Source organism: Mus musculus, chromosome 13 (assembly GCF_000001635.26).
Source record: "Mus musculus strain C57BL/6J chromosome 13, GRCm38.p6 C57BL/6J".
Taxonomy (NCBI): Eukaryota; Metazoa; Chordata; class Mammalia; order Rodentia; family Muridae; genus Mus; species Mus musculus.
Genome location: NC_000079.6, coordinates 107,199,110 through 107,213,618, shown reverse-complemented (window position 1 = coordinate 107,213,618; position 14,509 = coordinate 107,199,110). Strand labels below are relative to the sequence as shown.

Sequence of the window (14,509 nt, the reverse complement as noted above, 5' to 3'; positions counted from 1 at the left end):
ACTATACCATGCATTTATCTCAAGTCCTAAAACAACGTCTGCAAGCACAGCAAACACACAAACAAAGGAGCCAACCAAAAGCTCAGCGGTGATGTCCTAATTACTGGTGAGGCTGCTGAGCAGTTAGAACAATGGTTCTCAACTTGTGGGTCATGACCCCTTTTGGGGGTGTCTAATGATCCTTTCACAGAGGTTGTCTAAGAGCATCAGAAAACACAGATATTTACATTACAGCTCATAACCAAGCAAAATAGCAGTTATGAAGGAGCAACAAAAATAATTTTATGGTTGAAGGGTCACCACAACATGAGGAACTGCATTAAAGGGTTGCAGCATTAGGAAGGTTGAGAGCCGTTGAGTTAGACTCTTCCCACACTGACGGAGGCAGTGTAATCTAATATGGTCTGAAAGCCTATCAGGCAGTAGCTAATAAAGCCAGATGTACTTAGCCCAAAGCCCAGATATTTCACACATGGAAATAGACTTGACAAAGACAGGTATGTATGGATATACACTAATATAGTTTGAATAAAATTAACCAACTGAAATTGCCTTTTGTCCATTAAATAAATAATCTATGGGTCAACACTTTGTCTATTAGGGTGCTGACCCATACTGTACAGATGTTCCTCTGTGGAGTAAACTTACTTTTTAGTCACAGTAGAAAATACCACTGTTCTTGGCTTGTAGAGAGCATGGAAGGAGTGGCTCATGTGCGTGGGTCAGTGTATGCCCACAGCCTGACTCTAGGTAAACATCTGGAACCAGTCTTAGAGTTGACATCTGTCTTAGTCGGTGTTCTGTTGTTGTAAAGAGACACTGTGACCATAGCAACTTTTATAAAGGAAAGCATTTAATTGGTGCTGGCTTCTGTTACAGAGGTTCGATCCATTATTGTCATGGTGTGAAGCATGGTGACAGGCAGGCAATCATGGTGCTGAAGAGGTAACTAAGAGTAAAATTTCTGGATTGGCAGGCAGCAAGAAGGAGAAAGAGAGAGACACTAGGCCTGGCTTGAGCATTTGAAACCTCAAAGCCCACCCCTAGGGACACACCTCCTCCAACAAAGCCACACCTACTCCATAAGCCACAACTCCTAATAGTGCCACTCCCTATGAGTCTTTGGGGGTCATTTTCATTCAAAATGCATCAAAAGCCAAGTGTGACGACATATGCCAGTCAGAAGAGATAAATTTGCTTGTCAAGGAGATTGACTTTAAAAGCTCACTCTTAGAGGGAATGTTACCATTTGAGTCTGCACTCTCCCATATAGACTTGTGTTCTGAATGGCTGTTCCCTGTCTGGTGGTGTTCTGTGGGGATGCTGGGGAGCCCTTAGGAGAAGAGGTGGGGTTAGGGAAAGCAGGTTACTGGATTCTTCCCAGATCTCTCTGCTTCTTGTTCTCCTATGAAGTGAGGGGCCTCTCCACACACACCCTCCAGGCACTCCACCATACCTTGCAGATATACCCAAATCCCCTTCCCCGCTCAGATGTTTCTACTAGGCATTTGTTTACAGTGACAGAGGGGTTGGAGAGGAGATGATGGATGGCATGGTAAGTGGCCAGGAGAATCTGGCCAAATAACTTTGAAGTCTTCCCGTTGTCAATTTTTCATTATAAGGATACCCAAGTCAAAAGATGTAGGATAAAAGACAAAGACTGGAGAAAGGCTCCGTTACTGACTGGTGGGGTTTCTTGAGGTTGGCAGAAGCACCTTAAAAGACACAAAGGAATTAATTCAGTTTATCCGTGCGTTTACTCTTAAATCCCCTTAATGTATGCTCACACGGCTATTTTTTGGTTGCTTGAGGCTGTGTTCATATTCATGTTTACTCATGTGTATTCATGTTTATCTTGCCTGTTTCTATTCAAACACTATTCTAACTTGATCTGTGTGTTTAAAAGGAAGCTGGGATGGGCAAGATCTACCCACTGCATTTAATGCCTGGCCCCTCTTTCTCCTTCCCACCTTGACTCTCCAGGTTCCTCTTACCTCACGTTTGCCCACTGTCACACTTTCGTTTCCATTTCTCCCACAGAAACCAGATCCTAGGGAAAGATTTGATAAATCCAATCATTGACAAAGCACACCCCTGATAATACTGTGCATTCTCATTACACAGATTGCATCCAGCCACTGATAGAAAAGACACAGTCAGGGTGACTTCAGAATTTAGGGTTCCTATTTCTCCTGTAGTGAAAAGTCTGGAATCTTAACAGTATTTAGTTTCGTGCAAATGTTCAAGGTCTCTGGTATTATCTAAACCTGTTCCTCATGATGCTAATATGACTTTGGCTTGTCCTACCATTATATCCATGTGCCCTATACAAGAAAGCAGGACAGCTGGAAAGGGGCGTGGTCAGCTGAGCCAGGTCACCTTAATTAGCTTTTCCAGAAGTCTTTCCTAATGATCCTTGCTACATGAGTGAGCAAGCTGTGTCTATGGTTACTTGGAGCAAGGACTGTACCTGAGTCGGTTGCCTGCCTGTGGATCCTGTTCCCCTAACTGGACTGCCTTATCTGGCCTCAGTGGGAGAGGATGTGTCTAGTCCTGTAGTGACTTGATGCACCAGGGTGGGGTAATACGGGGTGGGGCACTCCCTTCTCAGAAGAGAAGGGGAGGAGGAAATGGGGAAGGGGGTGTGAGTGGGGGAACTGGGAGGGGGTGATTGGGATGTGAAGTGAATAAATAAATTAAATAATGAATAAAAAGGGTGTTGGCTTACCTGCCTGGCACATTGTCATGGCGACTGCTGAGAGTTCCTTATGGCCCCGAACTCCGGAGCACAGCCATGACTGAAATTTGGCAGAAGCTCCAGGCAAATTCTGCCTAAACTCTTGACCAATAGAAAGCGTATGATAATGCATTTGTGTTGGTTTCAGGCGCAGGCTTTGGGGAATTGTTTACACAGTTATAGATAATGATAATGAATGCAGTCTCGCTACCTCTCACCAGGCTTGCCTCTTCTGTCTGGGGGACGTGTGGCTACAGACACAGAACTGAGCTCAAACGTTTGTGAAGTTGCTTCAGTGTAGATTTGTGGCCCTCTAAACCTGGGCCCACCGCCATGCCAGGACCTCACCCACCCCCTTCATTCCTGCAAAGCTATTACCTTCTTACTCTACCCCTCCCCACCCCCATCCTGTTTTCTTCTGCCATGGTTTCACTCTCTATTAGTGGAGCACCTTCCTCAATTGTTCCCTGAGGAAATATGCATGGAAGAGATGTTGCTGAGATGGGGCCTGCCGAAAATACATTTCTCCATTTCTATTTGATTGGCAATTGCTTTAAAGATAGAATTCTGGATTGGAAATAACACTGAAGGCATTATCCCAGTAGAGTTGCTATTGAGACATTCAGGAGAAATTCTGATGACTGGTACTTTGTGCGTGACCCACTTCTCTTCCTCGTGCGTGGAGATGTCTGGCATTCTCTCCTTGCCCTCAGCATTCTGAGTTTCCCAGTAATATGCCTTGATGAAGGTCTATTTTCATCCTTTCTCTGGAGCATCTGGAAACTCAAGTTCTTTGGATCAAGGCAATTATCTTGAATCAGCATCCCCTTCATCTCCTCTCTCTCTCTCTCTCTCTCTCTCTCTCTCTCTCTCTCTCTCTCTCTCTCTCTCTCTCTCTCTCTCTCTCTCTGCTTACACTGAACAGACCACCTAGATTGGCATCCCATCATCCAATGCGGGCAGTTAGGGAGGCTGCTGAGCTCCGATTTGATTTTTGATGCAGATGTGTTTGACTCTTCTGATGACTTCCAGGCTGCAGTGGCTCTTCACCCCCACTTCCTTTTCTCACCAACCTTTGATCGCCAGGGAAGTGGCACTTCAATGATTGCTGTGCCATGGCTTGCCCCCTTCCCGGGCCATTTTTGCAGCCATTGCTGTACTTTCTTCCTTCCGTCACTATTTTTAGAGGCTGTGAGAAATAGCTGCGACATTAGTTATAACCCCTGAGCTTGAGCTCGAGCCACTGAACGAATAAGCAAGCAAAGGTTGTGGAGGAAAGCTTCCTGGAAGGACTTGCTCAAGCCACGGGACATGCAGATTCCTGGAGCTTCGGGAACAGGGGACTCAGCATCCTCTATATAAGGCCTTCAGCTCCTGTCTCTGCTTTTTTCTGTGACTTTATTCTTTTCTCTGGAAGGTTTATCCTTGAGCCAATAATCATAGCCACTAATAACTTCAAAGCTTTACAGTTTGCAGCTTCAGTCAGCTGACTTACCAGGTCCACTCATGGAATCCCAGATTCCAAAATCCTGGACAATGACTTTGACTAGCCAAGCCCAAGGACATCCACTTATGGATCAATCTGCTACAGGCAGGATGTTGGGCATGGCCCAATAATGCTGGCTGTTTTAATGGCCACAGCTCAGTGTCTTCTGTTGCTTATTGGAGTTCTACATAGACACTTTCTGAAAGAATGCTTCGACATAGATGTTGGGTGAGCCTTAACACACAGACTTTGCATTTTTCTAAGACACAGACAAGAGTCTTCACTTGCCAAAGGAATATATTGGTTCCATAGCCTCCTGGGTATAACAGGCAACCAAACTAGAAACTGGGCTGGACCACTATTATCTGACTTCCCTATTCATGCACACACAATAACATCAAATTCTTCTGGCAATAACCATTCTTAATGAAATATGTACACATATGTGTTTGCTACAATAGACTCTCAGTAATTAGCCACCTACAAGTTATCACCAGATAATCCCCACACTTCCTGTGTGATATATGTATAGACCTGATCAATAGACCTGAAGGGAAAAGAACGTCTGTGTTAAGTGGATGCTGATGTCCCAAATGGGTTCTGATTTCATGCAGGATAAAGGAGACCTTCAAAAATGATAACTTGGGTATTAATAACCACGGAGAATTCTTTGTGTGTCAGAATTCTCTTACTACTGTAATTGCAATGCTGAGTTCTTAGATTTTTCTGGATTCTTTTCAGCTTCTTGTGAGTCATTTAATGTTACATTTACCTTTTGCTTTGTTCTTGATTCCTCTTTTAGCTGTTGCTCTCTCTCTCTCTCTCTCTCTCTGATGGCTCTCTCCAACTTTTTGTTGAGATGATTATCTAGAAGAGAAACAGAATTTCTTCTAAAGAAAGCAAACCCGAAACTTGCAGTTGTGAAAGTACTTTACACTATTTTCGTATAATTACTTTCGTTTTCTATAGTGGAGCAGCTGAGAAAAATTGCTCTAATTGTGTAATTTTCTGCAGCTACTCTGGGACAAAAATCTGGGTAATTGGATTTTTTTAAACTAACAAGTTGTCACAATTGGATAGTTCTTAAACTATTTGTGCTTATGCTTCAGAAATTTTCAGTTGGATGTACAGTGTATTTTAAATGTTTTGCATCAGCCTGTGGCCTCAAATTTGATTTATTTTAACTCCGAGTTTTAAAATAGATTGACAACTCTGATTATACATTGTCTTCAGCGAGCGGACCTTAGCTAAGTTTCGAAGTGTGCGCGTCTCCACCCCACACTCTGCTGTTGCCATGGGAGCCGAAATCCTGGCATGTGTAACTCCAGCTCCCAAGTGGCTCCGTTTCCCAGAGTGCTTTGCTGTTACTATGGAAATGACTGCCCATTAATCTTGCTGTCCTTTTACTACCAAAGCACCTTTAACTGTCTGAAGCAATCAAGTGATGTTACCTACAACAGAGCAAAGAAGGCAAGCACCGCTCCCCATTCGACAACTGCGGCACTGATTTTAATCAAGATTTAATCAAGGAGCCGAAGGAACTAAAGCTGCTGCTTCAGAAACATACAGAGCAGGAGGCTCCTGCAGGCTGAGCACGCGCTCTTGTTCATGCCCTTGGTCCGGACCTCAGAACAAGCACACTCCGTATTTTCAAAGCTATATTTATGTTTTGTAAACATTGTCAAATACCACCAGACAGAGAGCGGGATGGGGGAGGGAGTTGGCCACTATTTTATTTTATTTTATTTTATTTTATTTTTAAGTGATGAGTGGAACAGTCATGCTTACTCTAAATTGTCTGAAGGATGTATTTTAGAAACAGTCGTGAAAACTACTCCCCTCCAACCCTACCTGCTGATCGGAACAAAGCCTGATCATGGCTGAACCACTGTAAGCATGAGTCGGAAGACCATTGGCTAATGAGTTAAGGATGGCTTTTATACTTTGCATCTTTTCCCCATCCCTGGTTAGGTATTTGTGCGATTTTTTTTTTATTTGACTGTGTGGTTATTTGTCTAAGAACAGAACTTAACTGGTAATTCTAGAAGGGATTCCAGGTCATCAAGGGAAGAAAGTATCTGGAAACAAAATAAACCTTGCTTGGGCTGATTATTGGGATCCGAGCATGCCTCTGTAGGATGAGCAGACCGGCTCTGGAAAGAGAGAGATGTTCAATGGCTGTTTGATTTTAAGTTGTATATGTTTCTGAAAATGGGAGATTTTAAGTTTACATTTATGGAGGGCAGTATCTAGCTAGTGCCTATAGCATACAGAGAGGCAGTTTGGGGCCTAAAAAAAATCCAATGGCATTGATGTTAGGTGAGTGAGAAGAAAAATCATGGAGGAGAAATTAGCAGAAATGACCACATGCACACCCTTCTCTCCAGACAGACACAGGAAACAGCCTGCTTGCAATCCGGAACATTCTAAACAACTTTGCCTGTTTGCCTTCCACTATGCCTCCAAGGAGAAAACAAGGAAGAAGCAGAAAGGTGAGAGAGGGAGGGAGGAAAGGCAGGATAGAGGGAGAGAAAGCACAAGATCTGAGATTCATTTAAGTATGTGCCAGAAATGAGTGTGTGTCCATATAATTACCATTTTTACAGTGGTTAGGAAAGTCTTTTATAGAATGAAGACTCTAGAGGTACATCAGAAGAGGGAAAAAAACTGATTGGTGATCGAAACCTAAAGACACAATGTGACAGTTTTTCAGCATTCCAACTTCATCTCAAGCTTCAGTGATCAGACTGATGGAGTCAGAATCCATGATGGTATGTTTCCATCTGTGTCAAGTGCCTATGGCTGCTGTACCTAGATACCACAAACTGAGCACCTTACAGGCAGGAGTTATTACTGCATACTTTGATAGCTAGAAGTCTGAAATCAAGGCATGGCCAGGGCTATGTCCTTGAAACCCGTGGAAAGGCGTCTTCTGTGCTTCTTTTAACTATGGTGTTGGCCCGTGGTGTGGACATGTTGATTGATCCCCATCATCATGTTTTCCCCGTCAATACAACATCTTTGTGAAACCCTGTGTCCAAGGTTCACCTTGACACCCCAATCCTGCTGGGTCAAGAAGCTCCTGCTCCAATATGATGTCATTTTACCTATCACCTCCACAATGGGCTTATTCCCAATTAAGATCACATTCTGAGTGATAGGTAGTTAGGACTTTTCAACCCATGACACCTTTCTCCAAAAACTACTACCAAGAAAAGTCTACAGAGAAGTTAGTGGAGAACATAAAAGTTACTAGATATCTTTATCTCTTCAGTAAATAAAGTTGGGGAATACAAATTACTGAAGATGGTTTAAGCCCAACTTATTCTCCTCTACATAATGATTAGGGAAAGAGATAATAACCATGAAGATGGTGATGGCAGCTAACACCAGATGCCTCTAAGACTGGTGATACTCTAACTTACAGATATAAGTTCATTTCTTTCCTACCATCATTCCATGAACAAAGTTCCTACTATTTTACCCATTTTAGATACAAGGAAACTGAGCCACAGTAAAGTTAAACAACTGGCCTGAGGCAAATTGCCCAAAAGAAATATCACTGCTGCATCTTAGTAAATGTAGGTCAGTTTCTGTGTTAAAGACTTCAACATAATCACACTGACACTTGCAACTTCTGTAAACGTCGCCCGATCTCCATGTTAAAGAATTCCATGTACCCACACAGATATCTAGAACCTCCTGACTTAGAGAACAATTCTTACCCACACAGTCCCCAAAAAACAAATGAAAAAAGGAACTGATTAGATGGCCTTGATTTATTTACATTGGTCCCATTTTCTCTCACACACACACACCCTAGTCCATCTCTGTAAAAGAATATGAAGGTTATTTTTACTTGAAAGGGTTGAACCTTGGGTGCTTACTATCAGCATTTCTTATTGTTTTTATACCTACAAAATAGATCTATATCTCAGGGCATTTGAAATGTGGGAGTGTGAGTTTCTTTTCCCAACAGAAAAATAATAAATTCTGGGTCACTAGAAGGAAGACATTTCAAAAGTGTGTACTACATGAAGGTTGTTATTTATTGAGATCTAGAAGAGCCAGAATGATTCAGAGCAATTAAGATATCAATAGAGACAGCTCTAATTCTCTGGAGGTTTTTTGGATGAATTAGAGAAGCATCCTGGTTTGACTTATTTGTCCATCCATGTGTTTAATTAGTTCCACTAGGCAACAACAAAACAAATTCTTTGTAGAATGCTCATTAGATCTTCAGGGTCCTAGGATAACTTTATGTTAAAACAGCCATCCACAGAAACACAAAATAATAAATTCTGTCATTGGGGTCTAACTGGTTGAGGGCAAAAACACACCATGCATTTGACCAGTGGTCTAGCTCAGTGGAAAAATTCCTGTCTAGCATTTGTGAAACCCAAGGTTCAAATCCTAGTGCCACAAAAACAAACTGAATAAGAAGAAACAAACTAATTGTGTATTATAAGCATTTGTATACAAAATTCAAAATCTTATCAGACATGATAAGTTACAAAACAATAAATCTCATCAATTAAGCAGAAAGCATCCAAAATAAGAACATTTAGAATGAGCATGCTGGGAGAAATGGCGAACATGAGGTCAGACACCTTTCCCCTTTCACCATAATATCTACTTTAAGAGAACGTGTTTTGACTGCTGGCAGTGACCTCACCCACAGTTTGACTCACCTCTTTTCCAGGTAGCTCTCAACTTATATGGTCAATAAGTAAACATCAGCAATTAAACCTCAATAAATAATCTTGTGTAGATTCATGTATATAGAAAGGCATGTTTTTAGCTGACACCAAGAAGAGGAGGAGAAGGAGGACACAAAAAAAAGAAAAAGAAGAAGAAGAAGAAGGAGGAGGAGGAGGAGGAGGGAGGAGGAGGAGGGAGGAGGAGGAGGAAGGAGGAGGAGGAGGAGGAGGAGGAGGAGGAGGAAGAAGAAGAAGAAGAAGAAGAAGAAGAAGAAGAAGAAGAAGAAGAAGAAGAAGAAGAAGAAGAAGAAAGAAGAAGAAGAAGAAGAAGAAAGAAGAAGGAAGAAGAAGAAGAAGGAGGAGGAGGAGGAAGAAGAAGAAGAAGAAGAAGAAGAAGAAGAAGAAGAAGAAGAAGAAGAAGAAGAAGAAGAAGAAGAAGAAGAAGAAGAAGAAGAAGAAGAAGAAAGAAGGAAGAAGAAGAAGGAGGAGGAGGAGGAGGAGGAAGAAGAAGAAGAAGAAGAAGAAGAAGAAGAAGAAGAAGAAGAAGAAGAAGAAGAAGAAGAAGAAGAAGAAGAAGAAGAAGAGGAAGAAAGAAGAAAGAAGAAGAAAGAAGAAGAAGAAGAAGAAGAAGAAGAAGAAGAAGAAGAAGAAGAAGAAGAAGAAGAAGAAGAAGAAGAAGAAAAGGTGAAGAAAAAGAAGAAAGAGGAAGAGGAGGAGCCAAAGAACAAGGGGATCCAGAGATAAGATGTGAGGGAATCAGCTTTTCTCATCTCCACCCCAATAAACTGACTGTTTAGCATTCTTTGTATCCCATCCCTGTAGTTACCAGGTGTGCTCACCTTTTTGTTACTGTGACCAGACTGTCATATTCAAAACCTTCACACTCAAACTGCAAAAATTATGTAATTTTGTATTGAGCCACGTTTATAGTTATCTTAGGCCATGTGTATTCTCTGGACTGCTGTGAGCAGAACATGCATAGAAGCCTTAGGCTCTGTTGGGTGAGAGGCCCAAGCTCCTAGATGGACTGCCATTCCACCCAGATGTGTGGAAGGGAATCTCACTGAAACAGAGCCACCACTGTCACCACATTGCTCAAGGCTTGCCACACCTGAGGATAAGCAATCCTAAGGAAGGAGACATTTTTCCTGGTTATCATGAGAAGCAGGGATGATGCTTTTCTGAGGACAACCAGCAGTGCGCCTGTGTGGACAGATTCACTGGTGTGTCTTTTTGTGCTTCCACTTGTGATAATAGAAACTGATGGAGAATTTCAGCAAATGAACTAACAAAAGCAGGGTTGCCAGAAAGTCAGACCCACAGATAGAAACTTTGGCCTGTCCAATCAGCACCAAGATGCCGGAAAAGGATGGTGAGATCTTGAAGAGTATTGGAGGAAGATGACAATATCAGCTACAGCCTGGGGATAGGTCCTGTCATAGAAGGCTATGAATTTTCCTGTATCGATTTAATGAGATGTGGCTGGCCAAAAGGCAGGATAGGTTTCATGTGCGTCATAAGCAGAACCGAGAGGGACGTATAATAACCACACGAGTGAAAATTCTTTCAAGCAGTACCCTGAAGCAGTGACTCACAGGACACAGTTTGGAGAACGCTGGAGTTTTGCTTGTATTTTAAAATGATTTTGTTTTGTGTATTTAAAAGGTACATCTTCCTGGGCATAGTGGTAACTTGTAATGTAACTACTCTGGGGGCTGAGACAGGAGAATAGTGAGCTGAAGGCATGCCTGGATGATGTAATTCAAGGCTAGCTTGGGCAAATTGACAGTAGCATGCCTTAAAAGAAAATTAATCCAAAGGGGGAAAAAACTCTTCAGGGATGGACTGTAAGACAGTGATAGAGATCTGACATAGGACAAGACCCCAGGTTTCCCCCACACTGAAAACTACAGGAAAAAGAAGCTGCATCCTGATAGCATAACTGGCTAGTACACACCTTGTAGGCAAGTACTTTCATGTTCGTTGTCTCTGCTGGGTAGTTTTCTGTCAACTTGACACAAGCTAGAGTCACTGGAGAGAAGAGAACCCTCAACTGAGAGGATGTCTCCATAAGACTGAGCTTTAGGCAAGTTTGTAGAATGTTTTCTTAATTAGCGATTGATGTGAGAGTTCCTGGTCCATTGTGAGTGGGGCCACCCTTGAGCTCATGGCCCTGGGTTCTCTAAGAAAGAAGGCTGAGCAAGCCATGGAGAGCAAGCCAATAAGCAGCACTCCTCCATGGCCTCTGTATCAGCTCTTGCATCCAGGTTCTCTGTCCTGTTTGAGATTCTATCTTGACTTCCTTCAATGATGAATAGTGATGTGGAAGTGTAAACCAAGTCAACCCTTTCCTCCCCAGCTTGTTTCTGCCACGGAGTTTCGTCATGGTAATAGTGACCCTAAGTAGCACATCATCTAAATTTGTTTTTAGAAAATGGAAAGGAATTCTGAAAGTGGGAAAAATGCACTGCCCAAATTATTGTTGTACTGTGTGTACTCAGGAAACCTGAATAATGCTTCAGTTTACCTAGAAGCCACAGTGCTTGGAGAATATTGGTATCCATGTTTTGAAAACAAACTCCCTGTGATCTAGTAGAATATTACCACTTAGAAACCAGTGTTGTCTCAATGTGTGTTGTCACCTTTTCACTCATTACAGGGATTACTCTAAAGTGATGGACAGGGTCACTTAGCTGAAAAGCCAACCCTACCCCCCACCTCCCAGTGAATTCTAACATTTGAAGAGATCTGAATGACCTGAAAGGATTTCTGTGATGTCCATCTTTCATTTAAGACTTCTGCATCTTGGAATAATTTAGCTGATAAATATGAGCCAGCTTGATGAGAGGGACTGCAAAGATGTGCTTTGTTCAAGTGTGGAACCAAACATACTTCTACAGAGGAAAAGAAAAGAGTCCCCTCCCACCTCTCCACGCCCTATCAGCAGTTCCTTAGCTACCGTATGTGTGATGTCGCTCCCTTCCCTATTTGCCTGACTCTGAGCTCAGTGGTTTGGTAACTACGGTTGCTCTCAGGACATTACTTCTTCTGTTGGCCTGTCTGATATCAGGCTGTCTAGCATGTATCTATAAACACATTAATCAACTTGTACCTTTTTTTTAAAGTTTTGTTTTCTCCTGGATATAAACTCTATAATTTCTTTCCAACTCCTTGTTCATAATAAATTCCAGAGCACTATAATATATTAGGTCCCACACACAGCTTAGAATGAGCTCTTTCACCATCTGTCATTTGAAGATAATCAGAATTCTTTTTCACCACAAAACAACAAAACAATGTGTCTTGAAAGGAGTAAATGACAAATGTCCTTTGCAAATGCAATAGAGCGTTGTGTTGAAAACACTGTGTCCACCGTGACAGAACTGAAAAATAACAGTAATTCACTCTCCAGATGCACACAACACTTGGCTCATCCTACCTAATTTGCACTAAGCTCCATCATGGTCAGAGAACCACTGATAAACTGGCCTATTACTCAATTCAGTTGCATTTGTCCAAGCCAGCGATAATCATGATGGAAGATAGAGTAAGCTGCCATTGTCAATAGCGTAGGTGACTATGGCAGTCTCCTAACGGCCTTTCCGCATTCATACTTAACCCCTTTGCAATCCTTCACACAACAGCCAGAGTAACCTTTGACAAAGTATTTCAGATAGCATCACTTCCTGCTTGAAACACTACCCACTATATGTAAACCCCATTCCAGCCCCCAAACTGTACACCAACTCTCAAATTCACAGATATCCTCCAGTCTGTGGGCATGCGGGCTTTCCTCGCACACAGAAAGCTGAGGCCTGCCACATGGTCCTTGGTTCTAGCTACTTCCTTTGCTAATTCACCCTCTCTCTGTCTCTGTCTCTGTCTCTCTATCTCTGTCTCTCTGTATCTCTCTCTTCCTCCCTCTCTCTCTCCCCCTCTCTCCCTCCCTGGAATTTTGTGATGATTCACCTAAACTAGTCACACAATCACTTCCTATAGTCATTTTTGTTTGAGTCCTCCCATCCCATCTCACAGTCTGTTTTTCTGTTTGTTCTAAGTCTTTCCCCTGGAATATTTGCTCCATGAGAACCAAAATGTGTCTGGTTTATTCACCACTAAGACAATGACTGGCACACAGTGGGCTTTCCATACACATGTGATGAACAGACAAATAAATAAACACACAAGACCCTCCTAAGCTAAAAGCCCTGTACCTGGAATAAAAAAAAATCACTGTTTTACATAAGGAAGCCAACGTGTACATATAGCGAGTTCTGTGCTGACAACCAGAGTTTTAACTCTTGGTACAAGGTAGAGAAGTTGATAGAAAGGGATAAAGGTGTTGGGCAGGTGTACTGGCTGTTCTTATGTCAACTTGACACAAGATAGAGTCATCAGAGAGGAAGGAGCCCTCAGTTGTAGAAATATCGTCATGAGAGTCAGCCTAGGGCATTTTTTCAATTAGTAATCAATGAGGGAAGGCAGCCCATTGTGGGTGGAGCCATCCTGGGCTGATGGTCCTGCATTCTATAAGAAAGCAGGCTGAAAGTCCTGTGAAGCCAGCCAATAAGCAGCACTCCTCACAGCCTCCACATCACCTCCTGACTCCAGGTTGCAGCCTGGTGTGAGTGCCTGTCCTGACTTCCTTCAGGGATAAACATCAATGTGGAAGTGAAAGCTAAATAAGCCCTTCCCTCCCCAACTTGCTTTCTGGTCATGGTGTTTTGTTGCAACAATAGAAACCTTAAGGTAAGCAAGCCAACATCTGTATTGTCAAATGAAGAAGAGAGTTGGCATATTCACCAGACAAGGACAATAGCATCACTAACAAACACAATGTTACCACCATGTAGAAGGCAAAAGAAGCCATTCTCCAAGAAGAGTCTTCAGAATTTCTTTACCTGTGACTATCTTAAGGAATTCTCTGACTCATTTTAAGAAAACTTTTGTAACACTTCTTACTGTGTAAGAGTAAAACATAAGCCTGAGAATTTGATTAAAAAGTAAATACTTCTCCCAGAAAAATAAGACAGTTTATATACAAATCCAGAAGACATTAAACCCAATGAATACTTTCAGTATAAAAGAATGTTTGTTCTGCTCCCAACCACCATGGCATTATGAGAAAAATGCCGCTCATTGTTCTAGACAAAACAGACAGACAGACAGTAGTCAGACAGACAGACAGACAGACCAGACAGACACCTTCCCCTTCACGGATAGGTGACTGAGAAATAACACCCGATAGCTGAGAGTTCCTTCATTCTAAAGAAAGAGAAAGCTGCTTTAAGTTTCTAATTATTTGGGCTTAAGTTTTAGAGACCATTCAAGTGATCATGGATGAGTTACTCTTTCATCCAACAAAACCTGTGAACAGCCCCCACATCATCAGTAGTGCACTGGGCTCAGAGGACACGGGTGTGATTCTTGCCTTCATGGGCTTCACAGACCATAAGAAAGCACACATGGGTGATTGCATCCAGAGTCTTGTGGATTCAGCCTTTTTGCTTTCAGTGCAGGGTGTGTGAGTGAGCAAGCATCATTTATCCAGTGGAAGAGGAGGAGGAGGAGGGTGGGGAGGAAGAG

The 14,509-nt window shown here is 42.4% G+C and overlaps 1 long non-coding RNA gene across 1 annotated transcript; it reads right to left on the bottom strand.

The window, feature by feature from the left end:
• Positions 1–1,092: 1,092 nt before the first annotated feature.
• Gm31715 lies at positions 1,093–3,086 on the bottom strand. The gene is made up of 3 exons (XR_382872.2): positions 2,729–3,086; positions 1,995–2,050; positions 1,093–1,715 (listed from the first exon to the last, which is right to left on the bottom strand). It is a non-coding gene; the product is annotated as a predicted gene, 31715 (long non-coding RNA).
• Positions 3,087–14,509: the final 11,423 nt, after the last annotated feature.